General features: G+C 49.3%; 1 long non-coding RNA gene across 1 annotated transcript in view; it reads right to left on the bottom strand.

Annotated features, from left to right (window-relative positions):
* Window positions 1-228: 228 nt before the first annotated feature.
* The window catches only part of LOC310632964, a 1,456,945-nt gene continuing 1,435,926 nt past the window's right edge, over window positions 229-21,247 (bottom strand). Inside the window, exon 3 of the long non-coding RNA XR_014490954.1 lies at window positions 229-267. This is a non-coding gene — a long non-coding RNA (uncharacterized lncRNA). The remainder of the gene's footprint in view (window positions 268-21,247) is intronic.

The raw sequence follows: 21,247 nt of genomic DNA on the forward strand, positions 1-21,247 counted from the left end.
CTACCAAAAAAGCCAACACAGTGCTAGGCTGCATTAATAGAGGGATAGAATCAAGATCACATGAAGTGTTAATACCACTTTACAATGCCTTGGTAAGGCCACACTTGGAATACTGCATCCAGTTTTGGTCACCACAATGTAAAAAAGATGTTGAGACTCTAGAAAGAGTGCAGGGAAGAGCAACAAAGATGATTAGATGTCTGCAGACTAAAGCATATGAGGAACGCTTGCTGGAATTGGGTATGTCTAGTTTAATGAAGAGAAGGACTTGGGGTGACATGATAGCAGTGTTCCAATATCTCAGGGGCTACCACAAAGAAGAAGGAGTCAAGCTATTCTCCAAAGCTCCTGAAGGCAGGACATGAAGCAACGGATGGAAACAGACCAAAGAGAGAAACAACCTAGAACTAAGGAGAAACTTCAGAAAGGAACTATCTCCACAACAAAAGTCAATCCAGAGGAGTCCAAAGCTGGAGCAGCGTATTTGGGCTAGAAAGGCAAGTTCTCTGGAGGACTTGATGAATGAGATGGCCCTTTTGCAGCATGTAGCCCTCTGATCCCCATGGACTGAAACAGCCTGATGTCCAGAAGACAGAATTAGCTAAAGCTGGCCAATGGACGCTGTGTGGAAATCCATGAATGGAAGCCAGGGCATAATTGTGAATGGATGGAGTGTGACTGAGAGTGTGGATGGGCAGTGTGGAACATCCAGGAGTGGATGGAGCCCGCAGTGTGCTTGGGTGTATGGGTATGAGTTGTTGAATGTGTTCGTGGTGAAAGAGAGAAGTCTGGTGTCAGCATAGTCTGATGTGGTGGTGGCATGGAAGGATAAGTTTTGGGCCCTGCTTCATCGGGTCTGGTGGTGGCATGAATGCAGCTAAGCATCCTTATGAAAGGAAATGCAGCTAAGCATCCTTATGAAAGGAAAACAGTGGTTATTTATTGGACAAAGTCACTGTAATTTGGCAGGAGTTCTAGAAGTACCTAGTCATGCTGGCCACATGACCACGGAGACGTCCTTGGACAAGTGCTGGCTCTTCGGCTTTGAAACGGAGATGAGCACTAGCCCCTAGAGTCGGAAATGACCAGCACGCATGTGCAGGGGAAACTTTACCTTTACCTTTACCTAGAAGTACAGTTTTCCAGACTGAGGCTGGTGGATGTCTTTTGGAGATGGAGAAGGTGGGTAAGAGGAAGGGCCCTTTTTTTAGTTGAAACCTTCTTGTCTTGAGAACTGAAGCCGGCTGATGTCTGGATGAAAAATCAAGTGAAGCTGGCTGATGGAGCTCTGTGGAAATCTGTGAATGGAAGCCGGGGCATAATTGTGATAGGATGGAGTGTGATTGAGAGTGCAAATGGGTGTTGTGGACTAGCCCAGAGTGGATATAGCCGGCAGTGTGCTTGTGTGTATGTGTGTGAGTTGTTGACTGTACGTGGCGCAAGAGAGAACCTGATGACAGCTTAGTCCAATGCGATGGCAGCGTGGATGAATAAGCCCCAGGCCCAGCATTGTTGGGTCTTGTGGTGCCCCGAATGAGCTAAGCATCCTTATGATGCAGAATGAAACCAGTGGATATTCATCGGACAGAGGGGAATTTGGCAGGGGTCGCACAGGGGAAATGTTGCCGACTGAGGCTGGTGGATGTCTTTCGGAGATGGAGATGGTGAATAAGAGGGAGGGGCCTTTTCTGGGTTGAAGCCTTCTCATCCCTTGCACTGAAGCCGGCTGATGTCTGGAAGACAGACCAAGTGAAAATGGATGTAGGAAGCTGGGTGAAAATCCATGAACGGAAGCCGGGCATGATTCTGAATGGATGGAATGTGACTGAGAGTAAGGGGATGTTGTGGACTATCCCAGAGTGGATATAGCCAAACTCTATTTTCATATCTGATTTCTGATTTCTGACCTCTCCTTATGTAACATGGCCAAAATAAGTGAGACACAGTTTTGTGATGCTTTTTTCAGAGTTTTATTTTTTCAATGTATTTAGACTGGTACTCTGGTCCTAGAGATGACTACATAGATATTGCTGGGAAACACTAAAAATTACATGTTACACCTCTTTGACTGCGGTGACTTGCAACTCATGGTAACATATCCAGCAGTTTATCCATCATTTTTTGAAGATGGGCTTGTTTGTTTGTTTTGCAGGAATGGTTATTTTCTGCAAAATAAAGCTTCACCAAACATCAAGAAGTTTGGGATCCAGACTTAATTGCAAGATGCTCCCAATGAACTGGCAACCCTCAAAGAACTCCCTCCCCTTCATGCCATTGCTTTGACAACTATCTATTCTATTCCTCTTCCCTGAACCCAATCCATACTACTTTTCAAACTTACAGAGAGCACCTATGAGTGACAGTTGGTTCTATTTGCTAATTCCAAGGTAACCGTGAACAGGCAACGAAGCAACAGACACTGAAATTGTGGTCTTTCCTGGGGAATGAATGGCAGGAACTATTCAAAGTTTCTGATCTGGCCCTGACTCTTCCACCTCTCCAATTTTAATTAGATGTATTCAGGTTCTTCAATCCAAGTCAGCAACTCAGTTGAAGTCATTGTTCTACATCAAAACCATAATGGCTCAAAATGTGACTTGTTTCCTCTCATTTAATTATTTCTTATCAGCTTTCTTTATGTTACACCTTAAAAGTGTTGCCTGCTTGGAATACCATCCTGTTCATTTGAATATGACCTTAGCTATTTCTGCTGCTGCTGCTGCTGCTACTTGACAGAAGGACACTCACATGTTTGTTATGGACATTTCTGCTAATTACTAGAGCTATTCATAATAGCCGTGTGTCAGGACTGATACACTGAATCAAGATCTAAAGCCAGGCTCTTCCACTTATTCTAATAAGCCATTCAGCCTCTTCTGAATACTGTGAACAATATATCAGTCCAAAGTGTATCATCATCCTAGAGCAGATGGCAGGCAAAGGCAATTAATAATATCATGTAATTAAAAGCATAGATTAAGAATGAATATAGGAGGAAGCAAGGAAGCAAACAACTCTGCATGGAACTGCTGTACAGTGCCAGAAAATGTGGCACTGTTGTTGGAAGTCAGCAACCCCTCCCTCCAGAGAAGGAAATATTTTGGGGGATATTAAAAAAGGCAGAATATTATATTTCCCCAAAGGAATAATAGAAAAATCTTAGATGAAACCACCCCCCAGAAACCCCCACCCCCACCCCCAGTTTCTCTTCTCCAAGCAGAAACTCAGCAGGCCAATTCTGTAGAAATGCAGATTTGATAATTCTATTCAGAAAGACTGGGCCACCTATTCATAAGCAAAATGCCTTCAGCTACAGCCACGGAGAAGCAGGACATAATGGGATTAACCCACCACCATTAGAATACCAAAATGGCACACTGAACCTCAGGTTAAAGTTCATGACACAGGAACAGGAAGAACCTCAAATACAAAGCCTAAAGCAGGTATAAAAGCCCACCATCCCAGCTCCATTTTGTCAGCTTTCCAGAACCTCATGCTGTTGTAGTTCTGCTCTTCAATAAACAAGAACCTTCTTTCAAAAGCAGCCTCCATTTTATTTATTCCAAACTTCGACTGGACCCTGATGAAGATTTTTCTTTCAACACTGTCTGGTTTTGTGAGTCTTAAAGGTGGGAATGAGCATCATTTTGCTTTCTGCTCCAATGCCCACTCTTAAAATAACTTTTCAAAAAACCCAAAATCAAACTAAAATTAAATAGCAAAATTGTATTGCCAAATTTTGATGACAAAATTCTGGAAGCTTTGGGAGCTGTAAATTAGATGCTGGGTTATAATGAGTCATAGACTGATGGTTAGCACTTCAAATTGACTCTTGGACTGAGTGCAATTACTTCAACAAACTGTGGCTTATTGTACTATATAATGCAAATTACTACCTATCTGAGCGGCTGCAAAGACCTTTAAAATAGTACTGTTTAATTATCTCCATGGGTGTATTTATGTGGTTTAATCTGATTGGTCCATTTGGGATATCATAATGTAATGTTTAGCTGATCACTGAGGAAAATAAGTGAAAGAGATGGACACTTTTGCTTATTCTCCCTGTCAGGCTGGCCCCAGGTAGGTCCCTTAGGAAAGAAAGACCCTCAACTCCATTTGGTTGAAGTGACAGTTTCTTTTACTAAAGGATACTGGCTGCAGCAAAGTCAGGCTAGAACTAACATTCTCATGCAAAAAATATACAAAATGTTTCCCTTCATCCCAGCCCTCCCCCCATTACCAGTTAATCTTCAACCAATGAAGATTGGACGATCACTTAAACCTGAGCCAGCAGTGTGCGGCAGCATCCAAAAAAGCTAATACAATCCTTGGCTATATAAACAGAGGCATAGATTAAAAATCACGTGAAGCATTAGTTGTTGTTGTTAGTTGCGAAGTCGTGTCCGACCCATCGCGACCCTATGGACAATGTTCCTTCAGGCCTTCCTGTCCTCTACCATCTTCTGGAGTCCATTTAAGCTCACGCCTACTGCTTCAGTGACTCCATCCAGCCACCTCATTCTCTGTCGTCCCCTTCTTCTATTGCCCTCAATCTTTCCCAGCATTAGGCTCTTCTCCAGTGAGTCCTTCCTTCTCATTAGGTGGCCAAAGTATTTGAGTTTTAGCTTCAGGATCTGGCCTTCTAAAGAGCAGTCAGGGTTGATCTGTTCTAGGACTGACCGGTTTGATCGCCTTGCAGTCCAAGGGACTCGCAGGAGTCTTCTCCAGCACCATAGTTCAAAGGCTTCAATTCTTTGGCGCTCAGCCTTTTTTATGGTCCAGCTTTCACTGCCATACATTGCAACTGGCCTTGACTATACGCACTTTTGTTGACAGGGTGATGTCTCTGCTTTTTAGTGTGCTGTCTAGATTAGCCATGGCTTTCCTCCCCAGGAGCAAGCGTCTTTTAATTTCTTGGCTACAGTCCCCATCTGCAGTGATCTTGGAGCCCAGGAAAATAAAATCTGTCACTACCTCCATTTCTTCCCCATCTATCTGCCAGGAATTGAGAGGGCCAGATGCCATGATCTTGGTTTTCTTAATGTTTAGTTTCAACCCAAGTTTTGCACTCTCCTTCTTCACTCGCAACAAGAGGCTCTTTAGTTCCTCTTCACTTTCTGCCATTAGAGTGGTATCATCTGCATATCTTAGGTTGTTGATGTTTCTTCCGGCAATCTTAATTCCAAATTTTGATTCATCTAGCCCTGCCTTTCTCATGATGTGCTCTGCATATAAGTTAAATAGGCAAGGTGACAGTATACAGCCTTGCCGGACTCCTTTCCCAATTTTGAACCAATCAGTGGTTCCGTGTCCAGTTCTCACTGTTGCTTCTTGGCCCACATATAGGTTTCTCAAGAGACAAATAAGATGGTCTGGTATGCCCATCTCTTTAAGGACTTGCCACAGTTTGTTATGATCCACACAATCAAAGGCTTTAGCATAGTCAATGAAGCAGAAGTAGATGTTTTTCTGGAACTCTCTAGCTTTCTCCATGATCCAGCGTATGTTAGCAATTTGATCTCTAGTTCCTCTGCCTCTTTGAAATCCTGCCTGTACTTCTGGTAGTTCTCGATCCACATACTGCTGGAGTCTAGCTTGTAGAATTTTAAGCATAACTTTACTAGCATGAGAAATGAGTGCAATGGTGCGATAGTTTGAACATTCTTTGGCACTGCCTTTCTTTGGAATTGGGATGTAAACTGATCTTTTCCAATCCTGTGGCCACTGTTGAGTTTTCCAAATTTGCTGGCAAATTGAGTGTAGCACTTTTACTGCATCGTCTTTTAAGATTTTGAATAGCTCAGCTGGAATACTGTCACCTCCACTAGCTTTGTTGTTGCTCAGCTTTTCTAAGGCCCACTTCACTTCACATTCTAGGATGTCTGGCTCGAGGTCAGTGACCACCTCATTGTGATTATCAGGGACGTTAAGCTCATTCTTGTATAGTTCTTCTGTGTAATTTTGTCACCTCTTCTTAATCTCTTCTGCCTCTGTTAGGTCCCTGCCATTTTGGTCCTTTATCATGCCCATTTTTGCATGAAACGTTCCCTTCATCTCTCCAATTTTCTTGTAAAGATCTCTGGTCCTCCCTATTCTATTGTTTTCTTCTATTTCTTTGCATTGTTCATTTAAGAAGGCATTCTTATCTCTTCTAGCTATTCTTTGGAATTCTGCATTTAATTGGGCATATCTTTCTTTTTCTCCCTTGCCTTTCGCTTCCCTCCTTTCCTCAGCTATTTGCAAAGCTTCCTCAGACAGCCATTTTGCTTTCTTGCATTTCTTTTTCTTTGGGATGGTTTTGGTTGCTACCTGTTGTACAATGTTGCGAACCTCTGTCCATAGTTCTTCAGGCACTCTGTCTATCAGATCTAATTCCTTAAATCTATTTGTCACCTCTACTGTATATTCAACAGGGATATGATTTAATTCATACCTGACTGGCCTAGCGCTTTTCCCTACTTTCTTTAATTTAAGCCTAAACTTTGCAACAAGAAGCTCATGGTCTGAGCCACAGTCAGCTCCTGGTCTTGTTTTTACTGACTGTATAGAGCTTCTCCATCTTTGGCTGCAGAGTGTTCTGAACCAGCCCTCTTCTCGCACCCCTAATCAAAAGAAGAGTCTGGAAAGCGTCCAAGACCAAAAGGCTTCTGCCAAGTTTTAATTACACTGTTACAAAAATACAAGAGCTTGACTTCTCAAACGAAAAAGTTGCTTTCAGCAACCAGCCCCTCCCCAAACACTTCTTTTATAGAGAGCTCAGGGCGTGGTCTCCCTGTGCCTCCTCCCGAGGAGTCCCATAGCCTTTCTTTGTTTGTCCCTGCTCGTCTGCCTCCTGCGTCGGGCGTCCTTGAACAGGGCCAGCTGTGGGTCATCATCCTCCGCACTCTCGGGCTCACACAGCTGAGAAGAGGTTCCCGGCTGAGGACTCTGCAAAGCCTCCAAATCATCATCAGCCGGTTCGTTTCCCTCCTCCCCCACATCTGAGTCCTCCGATACATCGGACCCGGCTGTCGGACCCACAGGCTGGCCCTGAGTCACAACACTATCCCGCACCGCAGGGCCCTTCCCCCGGGTCTGCCGATCCGGATGCGGTCGGGATGGGAACTGTTCGTGAAAAGCAGTCACCAACGCAGGGGCATGAACGGCGGTTGCGTCTTCCCATGTGAAGTCCTCCGGCCCGTACCCTTTCCACTCGATCAGGTACTGGAAGCGACCTTTCAGCCAGCGGGAATCCCTGATGCTGGCGACCTCGTACTCGGGGGTGCTGTCGCCATCACGAGGTCCTGATGGGGGAGGTTCCGCTTGGCGAAGTGGACAAGCCGGTTGTTCGGGGACCAACAAGGACCGATGGAAGACGGGGTGCACGCGCAGGGAACGTGGCAGAGTTAAACGATAGGCGACCGGGTTGATGACGGCCTCGACTGGGAACGGTCCAAGGTAACGGTGGTCCAGCTTCCTCGCCGGCCGAGTGGATGGTAGGTTCCTGGTGGACAGCCAGACCCGATCCCCCACCGATAATGGAGGCGTATCCCTTCTCGACCGATCGGCGAACCTCTTGTAGTCGGCCTTGGCCTTCTCCAGCTGCCGTCGCACCAACCGATGGATCGCCTGTAACTCCGCCATGAATTCGTTCGCTGCCGGCTCCGGTGAGTCCACGGGAGAAAGGGGGAAAAACCGAGGGTGATAACCCACATTGGCCAAGAACGGTGTCATCTGCGTGGAGGTGTGCTGCGAGTTGTTAAAGGCAAACTCGGCTATGGCCAAATAGTCCACCCAATTGTCCTGCTGCAGGTTAACGTAGCAGCGCAGATACTGCTCCAAAATGCCGATGACCTTCTCGGTACCCCCGTCGGTCTGAGGATGATGCGCGGACGAGAGGCAAACCTTAATGTCCAACGCCCGCATCAACTCCTGCCAGAAGCGGGCTGTAAACTGGGCCCCCCTATCGGAGACGACTCTATCGGGAAGGCCGTGCAGCCAGAACACCTGTTGGATGAACATGTGACTAGTGGAGCGAGCTGACGGTAAGCCGCGACAGGGGATGAAGTGCGCCATCTTGGTCAACATGTCCACCACCACAAACACTGTCGTGAAGCCGGAGGATGGGGGTAGATCCGTCAGAAAGTCCATGGACACAGCCCCCCAGGGTCTCTTGGGCGTTGGCAAAGGCTGCAGTAAACCAGGCGGGGCCCCTGTCGCTGACTTGGCCTGCCTGCATGGGACGCAGGAGGTGACATAAGACTGGACATCGTGTCGGACTCGGGGCCACCAGAATGTACGGGAGACCAGGTTCAGAGTCTTGAACAGGCCAAAATGCCCCGCAGCCGGGTTATCATGACATTGGCTGAGGACGAGTCCCCTGAGTGGCCCTCCTGGAACATAGAGCCGGTCACGATAATACAGGAGTCCATCCGTGACCGACCAAGGCGAATCTGGCCCCACCTCTTCCTTCCGCTGAGCCACCCACGCCTCCTGCTGCTGCGCCTCCCGGATCCAAGCCCGTATATCCACCGGCTCCCGCACCGCAGCAAAAGACTCGACGGGGATCACGGTCCTGGGCGGAAGCTTGTCTTCCACTCGGGTGTACTCGGGCTTCCTGGACAGAGCATCCGCTCTCTGGTTGTGCCCGCTTGGTATGTACCGCACCCGGAAGTCAAACCTCGCAAAGAAGAGGGACCACCGGATCTGGCGTTGGTTCAAATTCCGAGCGGTCTGCAGGCTTTCCAGATTCTTGTGGTCCGTCCGGACCTCGATTTGATGCCGCGCCCCCTCCAGATGATGCCTCCAAGCCTCGAACGCCGCCTTGATGGCCAGCAGCTCCTTCTCCCAGATGGTATAGTTGCGCTCCGAGGGATTCAATTTCCGTGAGTGATACGCGCAAGGGAAAAGGGTACCGTTGGGCGTCACTGCCTGGAGTAACACGGCCCCAATGGCAATGTCGGAGGCGTCCGCCTCCACGACAAACGGCCGTTGCGGGTCAGGATGCTTCAAGATGGGCTCCTTCATGAAGGCGTCCTTCAAAGCTTGGAACGCCTGTTGTTCGGGGGCGTTCCACTGGAACCGAGTCTTCTTCTGCAGGAGCCGGGTGAGGGGGGCTGTCAAGGCAGCAAAGCCAGGGATGAATGTCCGATAGTAGTTGGCAAATCCAAGAAGTCGCTGAATATCCTTCACGCGACGCGGGGGTTGCCAACTCTGCAACGACTCAACTTTACTCGGTTCCATGGCGATGCCCTCAGGAGAAATGCGGTGACCCAAGAAATCAATGGTCACCTGGTAGAACTGGCACTTCTCCAACTTGGCAAACAGCCGATGTTTCCGGAGGCGCTGCAGGACCTGACGGAGATGCTGATGATGCGCTTCACGCGACGGGGAGTAAATCAGGATGTCGTCCAGGTAAATCACAACAAACTGGTCCAACAGATCCCGAAAGACGTCATTCATAAAATGCTGAAACACAGCGGGGGCGTTGGTCAGGCCAAACGGCATCACCGTGTACTCGAAATGTCCATAGCGAGTACCAAACGCCGTCTTCCACTCATCACCCGGCCGAACCCTGACGAGGTTGTAAGCTCCACGCAGGTCCAGTTTCGTGAAGATCTTAGCCTCCCGGAGTCGGTCCAAGAGCTCGGGGATGAGGGGCAGCGGGTAGCGGTTACGCACCGTGATAGCGTTGAGTTTCCGGTAGTCACAGCAAAGCTGTAACTCGCCCGACTTCTTTTTGACGAAGAGCACGGGCGCAGACACTGGCGAGGACGAGGGCCGGATGAAACCACGAGCCAAGTTCTTCGTCAGGAAGTCCCGCAATGCAGCCAACTCGGGCTCCGACATGGAGTACAAACGCCCCACTGGGAGAGGCGCATCAGGGACTAGGTCAATGGAGCAGTCGTAGGGCCTGTGCGGGGGTAATTGGTCCGCCTCTGACTCGCTGAACACGTCAGCAAAGTCGGACAGTTCGGGAGGCAAGGAAACCCCTGGGGAACCCTCCACCTGGCCGGCACAGATATGGCGGGTGTGGTCCACGCACTGCAAACTTGGGAAGGTGACCAAGTTCTGAGACCAATAGATCTGTGGATCATGCGCCCGGAGCCACGCCAGTCCCAAGACCACGGGGAAGTGCAGATCCGAAGTGACGTAGAACTGAATGGCCTCCACATGGGTACTGATGGCCATACACACGGGTTGCGTGGCGGCCGTGATAGGCCCGGACAGGAGCACTCGACCATCGATGGTCTCCACAAGCATGGGCGGATCCACTGGACACTGGGGAACAGCCCATTTGGCCACAAAGGCCGAATCCATAAAGTTAGTGGTAGCCCCAGAGTCAATTAAGGCATGGACTGAAATCCCCTCTGGCTTGCCAGGGAGGATCAGACGTGCCTCCAAAATCAAATGCCGTGGAGGTTCACAGGCACCGTCGGAACGGCGTCGCTCGGTGTGGATGTTGTGGGTCGCCCGATCTTTCACACCGTCTAGATCGGGCTCGGGCCGTTTCCCGATAACAAAGCAGGGGACTTTCTCGGGGCAGGCTTGGTCACTGACGCCCGCTGACGCTTCTTCGGGCAAGAAGCAGCCAAATGTCCAGGGTCCCCACAGTAAAAACACAACCCCTCCGATCGTCGTCTGTCCATTTCCGTCACCGATAGACGGGACCTGGCGGCACCCAGCTCCATTGGCTCCTCCCTCTGGACCGGGGGCTCACGCACAACAGGGGCGGCAGGGGTCTGTGGGGTGGCACGGCGACTCTTACGCTGCTGCAGCCGGGCATCGATCCGCAGACAAAGATGGATCAGCCCATTCAGGTCTGAGGGAATGTCCACGCGGGCCAGCTCATCCAACATCTCCTCTGACAAGCCATCCTGAAAGGCATCCATGAGCGCAGCCTCATTCCAGGCGGAATCCTGGCTAAGCAGCCGGAAATCGCTGATATAGGCCTGTAGAGGGCGCTGACCCTGCCTCAAAGCTTTCAGGCGTCGGGTGGCCGTCTGCGCCTTAATCGGGTCCTCGTACATGAGGCGCATATGGTCACAAAACCCCCCAAAGTTATCCAACAAAGGGCTAGGCTGTGCCAACAGAGGCGTGCCCCAACGAGCTGCATCTCCCGACAGAAGGCTCAACACGAATCCCACCTTATCTCGGTCAGTGGGGAAATCAGCTGCTCTCACGCTGATATAAAGCTGGCATTGTCCCAGGAAGGCAGGAAACAGTTCTGGTTTACCAGCAAATTTATCCGGCATAGCTATCTGACATTTCCTCCTGGGTGGGGGGGGCAGCATGTACCTGAGCCTGCAGTTGTGCCAGCTGAGTGGCCAGCAAGGTGAGTTGCTGGTTGAGCTGGACATTCTCGGCAAGAAGCTGCTCCATCGTAGTATTAAGGGGTGGGTGGCTGAAAGCAAACTGTTCTGAACCAGCCCTCTTCTCGCACCCCTAATCAAAAGAAGAGTCTGGAAAGCGTCCAAGACCAAAAGGCTTCTGCCAAGTTTTAATTACACTGTTACAAAAATACAAGAGCTTGACTTCTCAAACGAAAAAGTTGCTTTCAGCAACCAGCCCCTCCCCAAACACTTCTTTTATAGAGAGCTCAGGGCGTGGTCTCCCTGTGCCTCCTCCCGAGGAGTCCCATAGCCTTTCTTTGTTTGTCCCTGCTCGTCTGCCTCCTGCGTCGGGCGTCCTTGAACAGGGCCAGCTGTGGGTCATCATCCTCCGCACTCTCGGGCTCACACAGCTGAGAAGAGGTTCCCGGCTGAGGACTCTGCAAAGCCTCCAAATCATCATCAGCCGGTTCGTTTCCCTCCTCCCCCACATCTGAGTCCTCCGATACATCGGACCCGGCTGTCGGACCCACAGGCTGGCCCTGAGTCACAACACAGAGCATATAGTCAATCTGATTTCTGTGTTGACCGTCTGGTGATGTCCATGTGTAAAGCCGTCTCTTGGGTTGTTGGAAAAGAGTGTTTGCTATGACCATCGTATTCTCTTGACAAAATTCTATCAGCCTGTGCCCTGCTTCATTTTGCACTCCAAGGCCAAACTTACCTGTTATTCCGGTTATCTTTTGGCTTCCTACTTTAGCATTCCAATCCCCCATGATGATAAGAACATCATTTTTTGGTGTTAGTTCTATAAGGTGCTGTAGGGCTTCATAGAACCAGTCCATTTCATCCTCTTCAGCACCGGTGGTTGGGGCATAGACTTGGACTACTGTGATATTGAATGGTTTGCCTTGGATTCGAACTGAGATCATTCTGTCATTTTGAGGATTGTATCCCAGTATTGCTTTTCCTACTCTTTTATTGACTATGAAGGCTACTCCATTTCTTCTGAGGGATTCTTGCCCGCAATAGTATACCTGATGGTAATCTGAATTAAATTCACCCATTCCTGTCCATTTTAGTTTGCTGATTCCTAAGATGTCGATGTTCAGTCTTGTCATCTCTTGTTTGACCATGTCCAGCTTTCTTTGATTCATGGATCTTACATTCCAGGTTCCCATGGAGAAAAAATCTTTACAGCATTGGACTTTCCTTTCACCACCAGACATATCCACAGCTGAGCGTCCTTTCGGCTTTGGCCCAGTCGCTTCATTCTTTCTGGCGCTACTAGTACTAGCCCTCTGCTCTTCCCCAGTAGCATATTGGACACTTTCCGACCTGAGGGGCTTATCTTCCAGCGTCATATCATTTTGCCTTTTGGTACTGTCCTTAGGGTTTTCATGGCAAAGATACTGGAGTGGGTTGCCATTTCCTTCTCCAGTGGATCACGTTTTGTCAGAACTCTCTGCTATGACCTGTCCATTTTGGGTGGCCCTGCACGGCATAGCTCATAGCTTCATTGAATTACGCAAGCCCCTTCTCCACAACAAGGCAGTAATCCATGAAGGGGGAAGCATTAGTACCACTTTATAAAACCTTAGTAAGACCACACCTTACAAAAAAATATATTGAGATTTGGGGGGAAAGTTCAAAGAAGAGCAACTAAGATAACTAAGGACCTGGAGACAAAAATATGAAGAACAGTTGCAGGAGTTGGATATGGTCAGTTTAGAGAAAAGAAGGACTAGGGGTGACATGATAGCGGTCTTCCACTTGAGCAGGGGGTTGAACTAGAAGACCTCCAAGTTCCCTTCCAACTCTATTCTGATTGATTGAATTGATGTTTGGGGTAATCCACATTCCTTCTCAGGGCTCATGTCCTTAAGTGCTGGCACAAACTGGTTCTGAGCTTCTCTGTTCTTTGTCAATCTGTCATTCTCCCTCCCTATTTTCCCTCACACAGGTTTATTGCCTATTTATTTTCCTGTACCCATCTCGTCTCCCCCAGCCTTTGATGGCAGGATGCCAGTGAGGCACCAAGCCAAAGATGGCAGACCTGACACTCCCATTCATCCCTAAAATATAAAAAGATTTCTGGGCTTATTTGTGCACCATTATGGAGAACACAGATCAACAGACTTCAGTTACAAGGCACTTTTCAGAAAAAGCTCTTTAATATAGCAGTTCAGTAGTAAGCATTTACTTGGAGAAGTGGTGAGGTTTCTTTTTTTTGTAAGGAAATGAAAACAGAGACTGGATGATTTTGATTTCTGCATAGAACAAGGAGTCAAAATATCTAACCTTATGTTTCTATTCTTAATTTGGAAATTAAGATCTCTTCATAGGCTAATTTGTGGAATATAGCATTTAAATTGATTGTGAGAAGGAGATCTGAAGGTCTTAAGGGTGGGTTAGAGAGCCCAACATCTGTATTTTAGCTTCCATCTTCTCCTACTTAATAGGCAACCTAGGTATTTTTAAAATACCCAGATGCTTTGAAATGCAAGTTTACATCTAATTACATAATGCTATATTCCACTAATTACAGTCACAATAATATTTATTCAATCAATGACCACCAAAATTGAAAAGAATAAAAACAGAGTGAAGCAAATAGATACAATAATACAATAGCAAAATAAATCATACAATAATATAACATTTGCTTCTCTATTACTGTATTAGTACATTTCTTACCCAGGTAATTATAAATCTAAAACAATAAGTTTAAAATCTAATCATAAAAAGGGTTTATAAATAAAAAAGAGAGCTGTTTCATTCTTCGTTGCTCCACAGAGCAGAATTAGATTTAATGAACGGAAATGATAGGGAAGCAGAGTTCAGCTAAACCTTAAGGACTTCTTAAGAATAATAAATGTTCCACAGCAAAGGAATATCTACTGTCTGTTCCTTTTTGGCTAGAGACCTATCTGTCAGAAATCTTTCAGTCTTTCTGATTGCACAGTCTGAAAAGTTAGGCTGGTCCTTATAGATGGCATTCCATTGCATCAAGGACCCCCAGCAGACCCTCTTCTACAGATCTCAACCAGGACGTTGATTCAGTCTGGAGAAAATGGTTTTGTAGGTTTCTCTGCCTTGAGTCATAGGTATCTTTGCTATTAAATGACCTCATCTTCATGTGGTTCCCACTGAAAAATAAAAGGAGTTATTCAACATGCTAAGGATTGGTGTGCCCAAATCCTTTCCCCCTTAGATTAAGTGAAGGTTGCACCATCTTTAGCTATAATTTCAGCCACATTTGAAAAAAGAGGAGCTCTAGATAGCGTGGTGCCATTTAAATAAGTCCTGGTGGTACAGTGGTTAGAATACAATATTGCAGGAAAACTCTGCCCACAGTCCTGATGGGCTTAAGGTTGACTCAGCCTTTCAGTAAATCAAGGAGCCCAATTCTGGGGGCAATATGCTGACATTGTAAGCCTCTCAGAGAGTGCTGTAAAACACTATGGAGTGGTATACAAGTCTAAGTGCTATTGCTATTGCTAAACTCAGAAACCCATCACCATACCATAATAATGGTATACAGACCACTATCCCATAATAATGATTTATAGACCATGCAGGGGTTGTGCCTTCCTTTTTCCAGCCAAGGATTGCACATGGCCTTTGTGTCATATATGTGTTTCACTCCAAAATGCAAACTGAATCAGGACAAAGCAGGCAGAGGAACCAGGACAAGAACTAAATTTGATTTAATTTAAAATTAACTAAAATGAAATTGTTATCAGTGAAATATATTTAATTGAGTTAATCCCAATGTACTTAATTCTTTTTGTTCAGTTACATTAAAATATACAATCTGAGAGTAACTTTTACAGAGGCTTTTTACAGTTGCATTGAAATGCGTCCATTGGGAGAAAGGTTGTGCCATCTAATGTAACTCAAATAGCTTTGTTACAATTAAATTTATTCTGTAATGCATAGGGCAATCCTCAATAAGTGTATTTTTATCTAAGCCAAAGAATCCTCAGCTGTTGCCCTGCAGTTTTTAGAGAACATATAAAATCTTCCAGGAGCAAGATTGGCTGTTTTGTTTTAAATAGTTTTCTGATTGTAGATTTTTGTATCGTTTTGAGAATATGCTTATTGAGTTCTTTGGTAATGTTTTTCCCAGAATATCAAAATGGGATGAGTTATCATGGATTCTGTATCATGCGGTATAATGTCCTGCATTTGGTGCCATTGTTGCTGTGACCATACAAAACTAAGGGCCCTTTCACAAACATTTTCTCCAGGCTGAAAATGTTGCTGTCCTGCTGGTCCCATAATGCTGTTCTCCTGGATGACTTCAGCTGCTTTCTTCAAGCTTGACTAGTGGCTCTCACTCTTAGCAGCTGTAAGATGTGTGGACTTCAGCTCCCAGAATTTTATTTATTTATTTATTTATTTATTAATGGGACTTATATCCCGCCCTATCTCCCGAGGGACTCAGGGCAGCTAACAACAACAAAACTTACAGGTCTCTGTACAGTAAATTAAAATTAAAAATTGAAATAAATTAAAATAAACTAAAGAATAGAGTTAAAATTGTAAACATAATTAAAATCCCTGTCAGTCCAGGTCAGCCAGGTGGAAAAGGAGTGTTTTGAGGCCGCGGCGAAAGGACTGGAGATCTTGGGCCATCCGAAGCTCAGGGGGGAGCTGGTTCCATAGGGATGGTGCTCCCACAGAGAAGGCTCTTCCCCTGGGGGTCGCAAGCCGACATTGTCTGGCCGACAGTACCGAGGAGGCCTTCTCTGTGTGAGCGTTCCCGGCAGCAGATGGCCCTGCAAGTATCCCGGGCCTAAGCCATGTAGGGCTTTAAAGGTAAGTACCAGCACCTTAAATCTTATCCGGAGGGCAACCGGTAGCCAATGTAGCTCACGCAAGAGGGGTATAATATGGGAGTATTGGGGTGCTCCCATCACTACCCGTGCAGCTGCATTCTGCACCAGTTGAAGCCTCCGGGTGGTCTTCAAGGGCAGCCCCATGTAGAGAGCATTGCAGTAGTCTATATGGGAGGTAACGAGTGCGTGGGTGACTGTACGTAGGGCATCTCGGTCCAGAAAGGGGCGCAACTGGTGTACCAGGCGAATCTGGGCAAATGCCCCCCTAGCCACGACTCCAATATGATCTTCAAAACTGAGTCGTGAATCCAGGAGGACGCCCAGATTGCATGCTCTATCAATGGGAGGTAGCATCTCTCCTCCTATAATCAAAGATGGAACCTCTTGGACTAAACGAGATGTCGGTATGTAAAGCCACTCAGTCTTGGCCGGGTTGAGCCGGAGCCTGTTCTTTCCCATCCAAATCTGTACCCCTTCCAGGCAACGGGACATCACATCGAGGGCATCACTGGGTTGGTTTGGGGTGGAGATGAACAACTGGGTATCATCCGCATATTGGTGATACCTCACACCAAAACCATGAATGATCTCACCCAGCGGCTTCATATAGATGTTGAACAGGAGGGGTCAGAGCACCGATCCCTGAGGCACCCCACAACTAAGGGGCCTTGGGGTTGACCTCTGCCCCCCTGCCAACACCGTCTGCAAACGGCCCGAGAGGTAGGAGGAGAACCATCATAGAATGGTGCCTCCCCCTCCCAACCCCTCAAGACGACGCAGCAAGATACCATGGTCGATGGTATCAAAAGCCGCTGAGAGATCTAATAGGACCAGGACAGAGGAGTAACCCCTATCTCGGGCCTGCCAGAGATCATTCACCAGCGCGACCAATGCCGTCTCCATGCTATATCCGGGCCTGAAACCTGATTGAAACCTGTTTCCTTGTGGCGTTTGGCGGTTTTGGCGGCCGGCGGCGGCGTTTTCGGCAGTGGCGGAGCCGGCGTCTTCGGATGGTCCCTGGCTGCTGGCGGTCTCGGCGGAGGCGTTTCGGGCCGTTTCAGGCCGCTTTTGTGGTCGGCTTGGTCTGCCTTCGGCTGTGGCGGCGACGGCATTCTCGGCTCATTTCGATGGCGATGACGACGGCGGCGGCGGCGGCGTTGCTCCCGGGCCGCTCTAGGCCCCCTTTGTCATCGATTGCTCGCTTGATCGTTTGCCCGACCGTTCGCCCGCTCCCGCCTGAGCCTTTTCGGCCCGTTTTCCATCGGCGGCGGGAATGGCTGGATCATTCTTGGTTCCGGCGGCGTCCTGGCGGCGGCAGCAATGGCGGCGGCGTCTGCAGCAGTGCTCCGGTGGTGGTAGCGGCCTTGGTGGCTCAGCGGCGATGCTGCACTTGACTTGTCTTCTCCCCTGTTTGCTTTGCTTGTTCCAGACGGCCTGGTACCCTCACTGCTGCTGGTGGCCTCGAAGGTTCCAGGGTTAGCCGGTTAACTCTGGTGGATCCCAATGGAGCCCAGCGGTCCCTTGAAAGACCTATGCTTTCTGTGGCACCTGTTGTGATTCTGGTCGGTGCCAACGGATTTTTGGACCTAAAAGAGTTAGACTTAGTAGATTATAATCTGGAAGGCCCCAATGACTGCAGAACTGAGGGCCCATGGAGTTGTGGCCATGAACAATCTTCTGGAACGGCAGAGCAACGGAGGACTCGGCTATTTAGCAGTGCAGACTTTGATGGCGTATTACGATGGATTATTATATTATTATACTTCTGCCTTCGGACTGTTGCTTATTGTCACCCATATATCATCCCCAAAGGATTCAGAGTTCCCTGGGTACTAGCCACCGTGAGAGGGTGGCTTGAACTCACATCTGCTGCCCCTAGAGGTGAGAGCTCTAGGGGACATGCTATACCCAGGATGGGTGTTTCGGACCACTCCCCCAGGAATAGGCCTTGCGACTGTCATGAGAGGACGGTGGTTGGCCTGTCCTGGGGGTGCACCCAGCTGAGTGGCAGTGGCTGGGTGGAGGCTCGGGACACCTATTTGTCCTCTGCTTAGACCCTCCTTATTGACTATGGACTGCCTGTATCTGGACTGCTCTTAAGCCTTGTTTTAGGTATTCCTCTACGGACTTGCTCGCCCTCAGGGGGGCTCCCCCTTCCTGGGGGCGACCCGCCTTTCCAGCCGAGTACAATCTCGAGGAAGGGCCCACTTATTGGGACCCTGAGAGATGGCTGGGCACTGGTACGGGCCTCCGACGTAAACCTAACAAGAGGCCCCTGGTGTTGTGACTCAGGGCCAGCCTGTGGGCCCGACAGCCGGGTCCGATGTATCGGAGGACTCAGATGTGGGGGAGGAGGGAAACGAACCGGCTGATGATGATTTGGAGACTTTGCAGAGTCCTCAGCCGGGAACCTCTTCTCAGCTGTGTGAGCCCGAGAGTGCGGAGGATGATGACCCACAGCTGGCCCTGTTCAAGGACGCCCGACGCAGGAGGCAGACGAGCAGGGACAAACAAAGGAAGGCTATGGGACTCCTCGGGAGGAGGCACAGGGAGACCACGCCCTGAGCTCTCTATAAAAGAAGTGTTTGGGGAGGGGCTAGTTGCTGAAAGCAACTTTTTCGTTTGAGAAGTCAAGCTCTTGTATTTTTGTAACAGTGTAATTAAAACTTGGCAGAAGCCTTTTGATCTTGGACGCTTTCCAGACTCTTCCTTTGATTAGGGGTGCGAGAAGAGGGCTGGTTCAGAACAGTTTGCTTTCAGCCACCCACCCCTTAATACTACGATGGAGCAGCTTCTTGCCGAGAATGTCCAGCTCAACCAGCAACTCACCTTGCTGGCCACTCAGGTGGCACAACTGCAGGCTCAGGTACATGCTGCCCCCCCACCCAGGAGGAAATGTCAGATAGCTATGCCGGATAAATTCGCTGGTAATCCAGAACTGTTTCCTGCCTTCCTGGGACAATGCCAGCTTTATATCAGCGTGAGAGCAGCTGATTTCCCCACTGACCGAGATAAGGTGGGATTCGTGTTGAGCCTTCTGTCGGGAGATGCAGCTCGTTGGGGCACGCCTCTGTTGGCACAGCCTAGCCCTTTGTTGGATAACTTTGGGGGGTTTTGTGACCATATGCGCCTCATGTACGAGGACCCGATTAAGGCACAGACGGCCACCCGACGCCTGAAAGCTTTGAGGCAGGGTCAGCGCCCTCTACAGGCCTATATCAGCGATTTCCGGCTGCTTAGCCAGGATTCCGCCTGGAATGAGGCTGCGCTTGTGGATGCCTTTCAGGATGGCTTGTCAGAGGAGATGTTGGATGAGCTGGCCCGCGTGGACATTCCCTCAGACCTGAATGGGCTGATCCATCTTTGTCTGCGGATCGATGCCCGGCTGCAGCAGCGTAAGAGTCGCCGTGCCACCCCACAGACCCCTGCCGCCCCTGTTGTGCGTGAGCCCCCGGTCCAGAGGGAGGAGCCAATGGAGCTGGGTGCCGCCAGGTCCCGTCTATCGGTGACGGAAATGGACAGACGACGATCGGAGGGGTTGTGTTTTTACTGTGGGGACCCTGGACATTTGGCTGCTTCTTGCCCGAAGAAGCGTCAGCGGGCGTCAGTGACCAAGCCTGCCCCGAGAAAGTCCCCTGCTTTGTTATCGGGAAACGGCCCGAGCCCGATCTAGACGGTGTGAAAGATCGGGCGACCCACAACATCCACACCGAGCGACGCCGTTCCGACGGTGCCTGTGAACCTCCACGGCATTTGATTTTGGAGGCACGTCTGATCCTCCCTGGCAAGTCAGAGGGGATTCCAGTCCATGCCTTAATTGACTCTGGGGCTACCACTAACTTTATGGATTCGGCCTTTGTGGCCAAATGGGCTGTTCCCCAGTGTCCAGTGGATCCGCCCATGCTTGTGGAGACCATCGATGGTCGAGTGCTCCTGTCCGGGCCTATCACGGCCGCCACGCAACCCGTGTGTATGGCCATCAGTACCCATGTGGAGGCCATTCAGTTCTACGTCACTTCGGATCTGCACTTCCCCGTGGTCTTGGGACTGGCGTGGCTCCGGGCGCATGATCCACAGATCTATTGGTCTCAGAACTTGGTCACCTTCCCAAGTTTGCAGTGCGTGGACCACACCCGCCATATCTGTGCCGGCCAGGTGGAGGGTTCCTCAGGGGTTTCCTTGCCTCCCGAACTGTCCGACTTTGCTGACGTGTTCAGCGAGTCAGAGGCGGACCAATTACCCCCGCACAGGCCCTACGACTGCTCCATTGACCTAGTCCCTGATGCGCCTCTCCCAGTGGGGCGTTTGTACTCCATGTCGGAGCCCGAGTTGGCTGCATTGCGGGACTTCCTGACGAAGAACTTGGCTCGTGGTTTCATCCGGCCCTCGTCCTCGCCAGTGTCTGCGCCCGTGCTCTTCGTCAAAAAGAAGTCGGGCGAGTTACGGCTTTGCTGTGACTACCGGAAACTCAACGCTATCACGGTGCGTAACCGCTACCCGCTGCCCCTCATCCCCGAGCTCTTGGACCGACTCCGGGAGGCTAAGATCTTCACGAAACTGGACCTGCGTGGAGCTTACAACCTCGTCAGGGTTCGGCCGGGTGATGAGTGGAAGACGGCGTTTGGTACTCGCTATGGACATTTCGAGTACACGGTGATGCCGTTTGGCCTGACCAACGCCCCCGCTGTGTTTCAGCATTTTATGAATGACGTCTTTCGGGATCTGTTGGACCAGTTTGTTGTGATTTACCTGGACGACATCCTGATTTACTCCCCGTCGCGTGAAGCGCATCATCAGCATCTCCGTCAGGTCCTGCAGCGCCTCCGGAATCATCGGCTGTTTGCCAAGTTGGAGAAGTGCCAGTTCTACCAGGTGACCATTGATTTCTTGGGTCACCGCATTTCTCCTGAGGGCATCGCCATGGAACCGAGTAAAGTTGAGTCGTTGCAGAGTTGGCAACCCCCGCGTCGCGTGAAGGATATTCAGCGACTTCTTGGATTTGCCAACTACTATCGGACATTCATCCCTGGCTTTGCTGCCTTGACAGCCCCCCTCACCCGGCTCCTGCAGAAGAAGACTCGGTTCCAGTGGAAC

The sequence above is a fragment of the Vipera ursinii genome (genome assembly GCF_947247035.1).
Source record: "Vipera ursinii genome assembly, chromosome: 1".
In the NCBI taxonomy this organism is placed as follows: Eukaryota; Metazoa; Chordata; class Lepidosauria; order Squamata; family Viperidae; genus Vipera; species Vipera ursinii.